Consider the following 10,508-nt stretch of genomic DNA (forward strand, 5'->3'; position numbering starts at 1 on the left):
AAGAAGCCAGGGACAGTGCTCAGGCCCTGAGTCCAAGGCCCAGGACTGGCCAAAAAAAAAAAAAAAAAGAAATATCTGAGTAGGTTTGGGCAATCAAAACAAAAGTAGAATCAGGAAAAAGGCTTTCTTGTGTGGTGATAAGCCTATTTCAAATCAATGCTTCAAGTGACTTATGCAATAATGCATTGCAGAGAAACTGGAAACACTGAGATTACATAGAAAGCATGAACTTGCTCAAGGACATAAAGCAAATGAGGGTTAGAGTTGAGATTAGTTTTCAGTTCTGGTTCCAAGTCCTATTCTTATTTGGGTTTCTTTCCATTGCCTTTGTTGATTACTGAAGTCCTCTTCTCTGGAGTCCAAATCTAGATGCAGAATTTCTATGAAGGGTTTCAGCCAATTTGGAAGCTTTGCCATTCTGAACTCGTAATGGATAATAGACTCATACTCATGAAGACTTGTTCCTCTTTCCCCCCTTAATTTCTTTTTTCTTTTTGCCAGTGCTAGGGCTTGGGACTCAGGGCCTGAGCACTCTCCCTGGCTTCTTTTTGCTCAAGGCTAGCACTCTACCTCTTGAGCCATAGCATCACTTCTGGCCTTTTCTGTTTATGTGATGCTCAGGAATTGAACCCAGGGCTTCATACATGCTAGGCAAGCACTCATCCAGTAAGCCACATTCTCAGGCCTTGTTCCACTTCCCTTCTAAGCCCATCCCCTCCTTTCCCTATCCTTTCCTCTCCTTTTTCTTTCCTTTTCTTTCATTGCTTTTCCTTTTTTCACTCACTCCTCTTCCCTTCTCTCTCCTTCTTTGCCTTTCCTACTCCTCCCCTTCCTTCCCCTTCCCTTCCTCTCCTTTCCTTCTCTTCCCTCCCTTGATTTTTTCTCTCTTCTCTTTCTTTTCCCTACCCTTCTATACATATGGTGACATCAGAATTTGATACTCTTGCCTGTGAAATATCAGACCTCTCTTTCCTTTTTCCATGTCCATGGACAATGCCAAACTTCAGGTGTTCATTATGTATTACCTATAATATTATTATTTTTGCCAATCCTGGGGCTTGAACTCAGGGCCTGAGAACTGTCCTTGGCTTCTTGCTCAAGGCTAGCACTCTACCACTTGAGCCACAGCACCACTTCCAGCTTTTTCTATGTATGTGGTACTGAGGAATCCAACCCAGGGCTTGATGAATATGAGGCAAGCACTCTACCACTAGGCCATATTTCCAGTCCCCTATGATATTATTTTTGTTACCTTTCCTTGAAATTTACACTTTAAATCATGGCAGAGAACATCATTAAAAGCAATGTTCTATCCATGACTTTCTCCTCATACATAAAATCCTCTGATAGCTTTCTTATTATTTACAGAATACAGTATAATATCCTTAGGTTTGTCATTATCAGCAACAGTTTTTGCCTAGAATATTGTTTCTTTCCACAAATCACACATGCTACTGAGGATATAGTACTAAACTATACAATGTGTAGTAAAAGTAAGCTCTTTCTTTTTTGTGCTTAAAGTAGGGGTTGAACTCATGGCCTGGGCACTGTCCCTTAGCTTTTTTGTTAAAGCTGATATTCTACCACTTGAGTCACAGCTCAACTTGCAGCTTTTTGATAGTTAATTGGAGATATAAGTATCTCTGATTTTTCTGCCCAGGCTTCTTTCAAACTATGATCCTTAGATCTCACCATACTGAGTAACTGCATATAAGCATGAGCCATCACCACCCAGTTGTGGTCATAACGTACCACAACGTATTATAACTATCTCTTCATGCATCTGTCTCCCCTCACTGGACCACAAACTCACAACAAAAGAAATGTTATTGGCACTCAGATGAAAGAGCATTTAACTAGTTGCAGTTTATTATCATGAGGTTAGGCATGTGCCCTTTGTATGGTTCAATTTTTTATTTTATTTTTTTTATTTTTTGGCCGGTCCTAGGCCGTGAACTCAGGGCCTGAGCACTGCCCCTGGCTTCTTTTTGCTCAAGGCTAGCACTCTGCCACTTGAGACACAGCGCCCCTTCTGGCCATTTTCTGTATATGTGGTGCTGAGGATTCGAACCCAGGGCTTCATGTATACAAGGCAAGCACTCTTGCCACTAGGCCATATCCCCAGCCTCTCAATTTTTTATTTTGAACCAATTCTTTGTACCTCAGGGCTGTGCTGATCTATGTATTTCTGGAACTGTTTATTTTTTGTATAGTAGTACAATATATTTCAACTTTTCCCATGTATTCCACTGAAACAAACATCTTTCTTCAGCTGCTAAATAACTTCTTTCTTATGTTCCTAAAGATACCAAATGGGCCCCGAGGGTCATCAAATCACAAGGTTCACCTGCCTGCTCCATTCTGAGATGCCCTTTATACCTTCCTCTATGGAAAACTGAATGTTTAAAACTTTGCCTAATGTTTTCCCTCCAAAATACTGAAATTTCTCCTAGTTCTTAAAGATGGATTGATTTATGGAAGGTTCTTCTATCCCCAGTGGAAACTTGAGTTTAGGACATAATATGGAGAGCAAACTATGGGAACATCAGGCTCCAAATAGACTAATTATTGGGTTAGAAATCTTTTGACAACAGAATGAAAAGGCAAATAACTCTTAATTTGCTCATTTTCTTACCATCAATGCAGCAAGCTGACTATTGCACACACAGTACTGAATATGACAATTCTTGCTTCCTATTAGTTACAATATAAGTGTATTTTCAGTGCCGGAATGGGGGCTTGAACTCAGGTCCTAGCTACTATCATTCAGCTTTTTCTCTCAAGGCTAGCCCTTTTTCACTTAAGCCATAGGTTTAATATGATATTTTCTTGATTAATTGGGAATAAAATTCTTAAAGACTTTTCTGCCTGTGATTGGTTTCAAACCACGATTCTCAGATATCAGACTCCTGAGTAGCTAGGGTTACAGGCATGAGCTACCAACACAAAACTAAACCTTACTTTTTTATTGTCAAAGTGAAGAACAGAGGGGTACAGTTTCATATGTAAGGAAGTGAGTACATTTCTTCATTTCTTGTTGAACTTGTTACCTCTTCACACATTTTCCCCCGCCTCCTCCCTCCTCCTTTCCCTCTCCGCCTCCCCCCCCCCCATGAGTTGTATATTTGGTTTACACCAAATGGTTTTGTAAGTATTGCTGTTGCAATGCTTTGTCTTTTTATGCTTTGTCTCAATTTTGATATTCCCTTTCCCTTCCCTAGTTCTAATACATATATAATACAGTATCCAGGCTACTCAGATGAAATCCAATGATAGCGGGGTACAACCATAGGAAGGGAATACGAGAGAAACAAATAAAGGTAGTTTCACATGGCATGTTGAAAATTATTACAACAATGATATAACACTTGTTCCATAATGTGGAGTTCATTTCACTTAGCATCATCTTATGTGTTCATAAGGGCATGGCTTTTGAGCTATTGTGATCTTCTGCTATGACTGGCCTAAACATGTACATCTATGAGGAAAACCATAGTATAATTTTTTTCCAAGCCCTTCCATTTCCTTACGAATGGAACAATGTCATTCTTTCTGATAGAGGCATAGAATTCCATTGTGTATATTACCACATTTTCTTGATCCACTCATCTACTGAGGGGCATCTGGGTTCGTTCCATATTTTAGCAATGACAAATTGTGCTGCAATGAATATTGTTGTGCTGGTGGCGTTAGTGTGGTCTTGCTTTTATTTTTTTTTCAAATTTTTATTATCAAACTGATGTACAGAGAGGTTACAGTTTCATACGTTAGGCATTGGATACATTATTTGTACTGTTTGTTACATCGTCCCTCATTCCACCCTCCTTCCTCCCCCTTTCCCTTTCCCCCCATGAGGTGTTCAATTCACTTACACTAGTTTTGCAAGTATTGCTTTTGTAGTTGTTTGTCTTTTTTTTACCCTGTGTCTCTCAATTTTGGTATTCCGTTTCAATTTCCTAGTTCTAATACCAGTATACAAGGTTTCCAATATACTCAGATAAGATTACAGAGATAGTGTAGGTACAACCACAGGAAGGTGACACAAGAACATCATAAATAGTAGAAGCTACAGATATACATGGGACATTTAAAGTAGTTACAACTGTGATATAACAATCGTTTCCATAACATGGAGTTCATTTCACTTAGCATCATCTTATGTGATCATAAGGGTATAGCTATTGGGCTCTTATTATCCTCTACTGTGACTTGCCTAAACCTGTGCTAATTATTCCCAATAAAGGAGACCATAGAGTCCGTGTTTCTTTGGGTCTGGCTCACTTCAATTAGTGTAGTTTTTTCCAAGTCCTTTCATTTCTTTACAAATGGGGCAATGTCATTCTTTCTGATAGAGGCATAAAATTCCATTGTGTTTATGTACCACATTTTCCTGATCCATTCGTCTACTGAGGGGCATCTGGGTTGGTTCCACATTCTAGCTATGACAAATTGTGCTGCGATGAACATTGTTGTGCTGGTGGCTTTACTGTTACTTTGTTTGTGGTTTTTGGGTAGATACCCAAAAGTGGGGTTGCTGGGTCATAGGAGAGTTCTATATTTAGCCTTCTGAGGAATCTCCATACTGCTTGCCATAGTGGCTGAACCAGTTTACATTCCCACCAACAATGAAGTAGGGTTCCCTTGTGGCCACATCCCCTCCAAAAATTGTTATTGGTAGATTTCTTGATATATGACATTCTTACTGGGGTGAGATGGAATCTCAATGTTGTTTTGATTTGTATTTGTTTTATAGACAGTGATATAGAGCACTTTTTCATGTGTCACTTGGCCATTTTCATTTCCTCTTCAGAGAAGTCTTTTGAGGTCTAGCTCATTTGTTGAGGGGGCCATTAGTTCTTTGAGGATTTGTTTTAGAGGAATTTCATTTTTTGAGTTCTGTCTATATTTTAGATATGAGGCAAATGTCCATTGTATGTCTGGTAAAGATCTTCTCCCAATCTGTGGGCTTTCTGTTCATCTTGCAAGCTATGTCCTTTGCCCTGCAGAAGCTCTGCAGTTTGATACAGTGCCATTTGTCCAACCCTTCTTTGATTTTTTTGCATTTCTGGGCCTTTATTAAGGAACTTTTGTTCTGTGCCAAGGAACCCAAGTATTTCTCCTATTCCTTCTTGTGTTTTCAGGGTATCGGATTTTACTTTGTGGTCTTTGATCTATTTGGAATTTATTTTTGTGCAGGGTTTTATATAAGGACCTGCTTTAGTTTGTTACAGGTGTTGAACCAGTTTTGCCAGCACCATTTGTTGAAGAAGCTGTCTTTCTTCCATCTTATTTTTTTAGCTCCTTTATCAAAGATTAAGTAGCCATAGTTCTGCAGGTTGATTCCTGTGTCTTCAGTTCTGTTCCATTGGTCCCCAGGCCTGTTCCAGTGCCAATACCAAGCTGTTTTTATTACTGTAGCTTTGTAATATAGCTTATAATTTTGTATTGTAATTCTTCCAGCATTGTTCTTTCTACTTAAGATTGCTTTTGCTATTTAGGGTCTTTCATTGTTCCACACAACTAAATCTTAAACAAGGCAATCTGCAGAAATAAGGAACTGAAAGTATCTAGACATTAGCAGTGAGTTATCTTGCCTTACTGGTTTTTGTACCATGCAACTGCCTTAGATTTTTCTATCTTAATCATATTAGACTTGTCTTTTCTAACTCTTACTCTTAGTCATAAAATATGCATATTATCTAACTCACAGATTCATTGTGATAATTAGAAGATGAAACAGTATATAAAAATATATAGCATTAGCTCACTCCCACCTGTAATCCTAGCTACTCAGGAGGCTGAGATTTTAGGATTTGGGTTTAAAGCCAGCTCTGGTAGAAAAGTACGTAAGATTTTTATCTCCAGTTAATCATCAGAAAACCAGACGTGGGCTGTGGCTCAAAATTGTAGAGCACTAGCCTTGAGCAAAAGAGTTCAAAGACAGTGTCCAGGTGTTGAATTCAAGCTCTATGACCTAGAAAAAAAGAAAAACAAGACGAAAATCTAGCATAGCATTTGTTTACTCAATAAAAATTAGCTTCCAGCCCTTCACTTTCAAGAGACAGGAGCCAAATTACCAAAGATGGAGCAGAATCTCATCATCTTGACACAGGATGCACTTGGAAGAAACACTGGTATCATTGGTCCCCAAGTGGTGCCAAGAGCAGCATTCTCCCCAGCCCTTCTCCTATGTTCTTTCCCCTGTTGTTTCCACGCAACTATTAATGAGAACATTGCTGTGTCATAGTTGAAAGCAAACCTTGCAGTACATTGAAATTATCTTGATAATAGAGTGGCTTGTTCACTGACCTCTTTTCTACTTAGAGTGTCCTTAAAAAATGTAGCTTTGGTTTGAAGCCTGTCTATTGACCACTTGTGTCATGTTGAATTGATTCCATTTCTTTCTCTAGTTTTAAAGCTGTGTCTAGATGGGAAGTTAGAAAGAAAGAAAAATAACCTTACAAAGTGCTTACTCTAGACCAGGCACCAGGCTATTCATTTTGCCTGTGTTTTGTCAGTGACTTCCTAGATGAGATGTATACGTTATTTTCCCATCAAACAGATGAATATGCCAAACACCTAGAGATAGGAATTGTGCTGAAGGTTACAGTGCATTTTTTTTCTGGAGTCCTTTAATCATATCTCAAAGAATGCCGTGACAACTCAAATGTGGCTATAAGATTTGTGTAAGTTTCAAGCAACATCTAGTTAGTGCCTTTACACAGGTAATTTATTTCTTAAAATTTTCTATTGTAAAGATGATGTACAGAGGAGTTACAGTTGCATAAGTCAGGTAATGAGTATGTTTCTTTTGGAACACTGTCAACTCTTCCCCCATTTTCTCCCAGTTTTTCCCCTCTCAACCCTCCCCCTCCCCAAAGTTACATAGTTTATTTCCAACATAGTGTCTAGTGAGTATCACTGCTGAATTAGTCTGCCCTCTTCCCCATCATTTCTGTGCTTCCCCTTCCACTCCCAAAATCAGACAAACTTACATACAAGATAAAAGGTACAGAAATAAAATACAACAGCAAAAGGGGAAAAACAGAAAACAAAATATCTATAAAAAGTAAAATAAAAAACTCTTTTTCCCTTTCTTGGAGTTCATTTCAATATGCATCATTTTATATGATCATATGCACATAGCTATTGAGCCCTTATTATCCACTCCTAAGAATAACCTCTTTTCTTCTGAGTATAAAGGTAATTTACATGCAACAGAGGATAGGTTGAACTTGGAATAGAAATAAGCTAACTTGAAATGATACTCAGGAGATGTGTTCCCTTATGCGATTCATTCATCTTATCATTTTGTGCAATACTTATAACACTTCAAAGAATTGTTGAAAAGAATTAAAAAAGAAAATGAGTGTGAAAATATCTAGCTAAGTTCACATAAACAGAAAGCATGAATGAGGAAGAGGAGTGAGTGGTGACTATGTAAGTGTGAAACCAAGCTAATGTTATAATATTCTCTGGAGAAGTCATAGCTTGATTTCAGTACAAGATTTCAAGCTATATGTTTTATTATGGCTTGCATTTTAAGTGTCTTCCAGAGATCAAGTGTTAAAAGAATTGGTTGTCAGTATGTAGCACCATTGTGGGGTTGTGAAACCATTAGGGTGTGGCACATAATGGAATAATAGAAGGAATTTTAATTATTGAGAATCAACCCTTGAAGGGGATATTTAGACCTGTCCCCTTTCTTTCTCCCTTTGTTTTCAGACTGACATGAGACTAACAGTTCTTCACCATACACTCTGTATCATGATCTTCTTCCTCGCCATAATTCCAACACAGTTCCAAAGCAATAAGACCAACAATTCACACACTGAAACTTCTAAAACTCTGTGTGTGTGTGTGTGTGTGTGTGTCTGTCTGTCTGTCTGTCTGTGTGTCTGTGTGTAAAATGGGGTTTGAGCTCAGGTCTTACTGATGCTCTACCAGTTGAACCACAAGACCAGTCCAACCTTGTTCTGGTTATTTTAAAGATGGAATCTCACAAATTTTTCTTCTTAAGATGGTCTTGAACTGTGACCCTGTAGATTTTAACTTTTTGAGTAGCTAGGATTATAGGCATGATCCTCTAGCACATGGCTGAAAATGTATTATTTTAAATAGGCAACACTACTATACTTGAAATCATTATCAGATATTTGACATTGATGGTGATTCAGGGATGGATCACATGAATGTTTTTTTCTACCAAATTTGTTTCAGTGCAAGCTAAGAGGAACGAATGTTCTCACAGAAGTACCAATGAAAACATTTAAAGGCGAATAAGCTTTGTTTTGTGGTACTGATTTCATACTCACCAGGCTTGCTTGCTCAGCTGGCAGTCCAAGCCACTTGAACCAACACCTCTAGCTCTGCCATCTTCCATATCTCAGCTACCCATGTAGCTATGAGTACAAATGTAAGCTACCAGTGTCCAGAACTTTTTTTCTCATTTTAAGCTTACTATCTCTGGTATTCTGTCATAGTGATGGTACATTTACTACTGCAATCACGTTTTTCTTTTGGTTTGCTTTCCTCGCTGAGTACTTGCCACGTTTCTTCAATTTTAAACTTGTATAAATTTTTTCATACAACTTGTATGAAACTTATATGAAGTATGAAAAAATATACATCATTATATATTGCTTTTTGACTATTTTCTTCTGGAATTCCTGTTTAACATATATGTCAGAGATTCTATATTCCCTGTATCTACTTCTATCTTCAGATATACAGTCTGCAAACAAACCATTACTTAGTTACTCTTTAAAATGATTATATACAAATTTTTATAAGTTTTATTGTATTTTTTTATTTTTTAATTTTTTTCCAGTCCTAAGGCTTGAATTCAGGGCCTGAGCACTGTCCCTGGCTTCATTTTGCTCAAAGCTAGCACTCTACAACTTGAGTCACAGCCCCACTTCTGGCTTTTTCTATGTGGTGCTGAGGAATCGAACCCAGAGTTTCATGTATGTGAGGCAAGCACTGTACCAGTAGGCCATATTCCAAGCCCCTTTTATTTTATTTGACAGGTAATAATTACACATGTTTATGGGGTACAATGTGGCAATTGGATTCACATATCAAATACGTAATGATCAAATCAGGATAACTATAATTTCCACTTTCTTAAACATTTATTATTTCTTTGTTTTGGGAACTCCTATATACAATTGTTTTGGACTACATTACTCTCTGAACCATACAGTATTTATTAGAACATCCTTTTATCTAAATATATTTTGGCACGTTTTCAACATTCCTTTATATTTCCTATCCCTCTACCCTTTCAGGATTTCATAGATCATGATTCTATGCCCATATTGTGTTACTTTCTTGCTTCCATATATAAGTAAAATGCACACTATTTGTCTTTAAGTGCCTGACTCATCTTAGGGAACATACTCTCTAGTCCTAATTTCCACAAATAACAGGATTTCATTGTTTTCTGGATGAATAATATATTCCACTTCATATATGTACTGTATTTTCTTTATCCATTAGTTAGTCAATGAATGGCATTTTTTATTCCATATCTCAGTTATGGTGCATAGTGTCAAAGTAAACATGGAAGTACAATTATCATATGGTAGACCCTTTTTTCCTTTGAGAAAGTTCCTTATTGTATATCATATTGATTGTTTTAATTTATATTTACATATCCCCATCAGTATTTGTTACCATATATATAATGACAACAATAATAATAGTAATTGTTTTATTATTTTGCCATTCCTCATGCTTGAACTCTGGGCCTAGGCATTGTCCCTGAGCATTTGCGCTCAATAATAGTGCTCTGCCTCTTAAGCCACACGTCCATTTCTAGATTTTTGGTAGTTAATCGGAGATTAGCACAGAAATGGAGATAGTCACAGAAATGGTGGACCAAAGGTGAACTAATTCAGCAGTGATACTCACTAGACACTATGTTGGAAATAAACTATACAACTTGGTGGGAGGGGCTATGGAAAAATGTGGAGAAAATGAGGTAGAGGTCAAACTGTTAAAGAAATGTACTTAAGTATTGCTTTTGGAGTCGTTGTCTTTTTATCCCTTGTCTCTCAATTTTGATATTCCCTTTCACTTCCCTAGTTCTAATACCAGTACATAAAGTATCCAGTGCACTCAGATGAGATACAGTGATAGTGCGGGTACAACCACAGGAAGGGGATACAAGAGGATCATCAACAATAGAAGCTACAGTTTCACATGGCATTTTGAAAGTGATTACAACAGTGATATAACAGTCATTTCCATAACATGGAGTTCATTTCACTTAGCATCATCTTATGTGTTCATAGGGGCATGGATATTAGGCTCTTGTGATCCTCTGCTGAGACTAGCCTAAACCTGTGCTGATTATTCCCTAGAAGGGAGACCATAGAGTCCATGTTTCTTTGGGTCTGGATTACTTGAAACCATTTGGTGTAAACCAACTGAACAACTCATGAACGGATAGGGGGAGGGGGAGGGGGGAATGAGGGAGGAGGTAACGAACAGAACAAGAAATG

This window comes from Perognathus longimembris, chromosome 28, assembly GCF_023159225.1.
Source record: "Perognathus longimembris pacificus isolate PPM17 chromosome 28, ASM2315922v1, whole genome shotgun sequence".
NCBI classification, from domain to species: Eukaryota; Metazoa; Chordata; class Mammalia; order Rodentia; family Heteromyidae; genus Perognathus; species Perognathus longimembris.